The sequence below is a fragment of the Zootoca vivipara genome, chromosome 8 (assembly GCF_963506605.1).
Source record: "Zootoca vivipara chromosome 8, rZooViv1.1, whole genome shotgun sequence".
NCBI classification, from domain to species: Eukaryota; Metazoa; Chordata; class Lepidosauria; order Squamata; family Lacertidae; genus Zootoca; species Zootoca vivipara.
The window spans coordinates 46,225,105-46,226,521 of NC_083283.1; the positions used below are offsets into that span (position 1 = coordinate 46,225,105).

Consider the following 1,417-nt stretch of genomic DNA (forward strand, 5'->3'; position numbering starts at 1 on the left):
AGTTTACTGTGTTTTTCCACATGATTTGTAAGCAAATATGATGCGCGTCTAGGGCACTCTCACATGCTTATTCATTAGAGTATTTGTGCAAATTTGAAAAGCCATTTATATGAATTTCAATTCAAAGTAAGAATAACTTTTGCAAAGCTATTTGAGTTTCTATAAGGAATAAGGAAAACATTTGTTAGCATCATCAATTTTTTATTTTGTCTTTGCCATACGCCATAGCAAGGACTTCAAAAATAAATATGAAAGCAAACATTTGTACTTATAATCTTATCTGATTCATCAGCTTTACCCTCAAGAATGATTCCCTCAGCTAATGTCATAAATGGAATTGGGCTGCATGCCTCCCTTCAAAACCTGTGTAGTCCCCTTGACATGCTATTATTAATGGAGCTCTTTTTATCTACCAATGCACATCTCTCTCAGAGTGCTTAAACATATTTTCCACCCTGTGAAGCAACTATCTTCCTCTCGAAATCTCTCTCGCTCATCAGACTTGATGACACCCCCAGTTTTTTGGTTTTTTTACATATACAAAGCAACAGGCAATTCTAGACCTTATTTACAGCTTTGGATTCCTTGGTGAAGTCAAAGAGTTCTGCTCTCTGGGGCGGCAGTTCACAAGGACCAGCATGGTGTTGTGCAAATGAGAGATAAAAATATACTAACACTATGGAACAATTTTTCAGGGGCAATCCAGCTGAAGGCTAAAGAAAAAAGACAGGACTGCCATCACAGTAGGTAGTAATCCTCATCTTTCCATCTTTCCATGATAACTGAAGGCAAGAAATTGTTGTCAATAAACTGTCAGAGGAAAAAAAGCCATTAATTAAACCAATAAATAGAGGCAAAGGGGTTTTTCCCGTGTGTGTGTGTTGGCAGTTCCAACCCATAGATGGTTAGAGATAGAGAAGGAGGATTTTTTTTACACAATCCATGAACCAAAGCACAGCCATCCTTCAAAATTTCTCCAAATTTTGTGCTCACTTCAGCAGCACATATATACAAAAATTGGAACAATACATAGAAGATTAGCATGGCCCCCGTGCAAGGATGGCATGCAAATTCGTGAAGCGTTCCATATTAAAATAAAAAATTATCCCAATTTTGAAATGCAGTTCTCGAGCCAAGTAATGAGTGTGAAGTTGCATTATACTAGGGTGGGCTTAAAGGGCACAACAGTCTGGAAGGTATACAAGAATGTTACCATCTTTTCCCAACAAGAACAGAACAGGAACAGGAAAGTCCTGACCACCCTGATACAATTAACTCTAGTGCCACCTAGTGACTAAAACTATATAATGATACTATCCACAAAATCTCTACCCATGGTGAGGCAGGAGCATAGCTGCCAAGTCTCCCGTTTTTTGCGGGAAACCCCCGGATTTTAATTCGTTTCCCGCTGTTATCC

The 1,417-nt window shown here is 38.6% G+C and overlaps 1 non-coding gene across 1 annotated transcript; it reads left to right on the top strand.

Annotated features, from left to right (window-relative positions):
* Nucleotides 1-985: 985 nt before the first annotated feature.
* Nucleotides 986-1,094, top strand: LOC118090574 (U6 spliceosomal RNA). Its single transcript, XR_004693272.2, has one exon. It is a non-coding gene; the product is annotated as a U6 spliceosomal RNA (small nuclear RNA).
* Nucleotides 1,095-1,417: the final 323 nt, after the last annotated feature.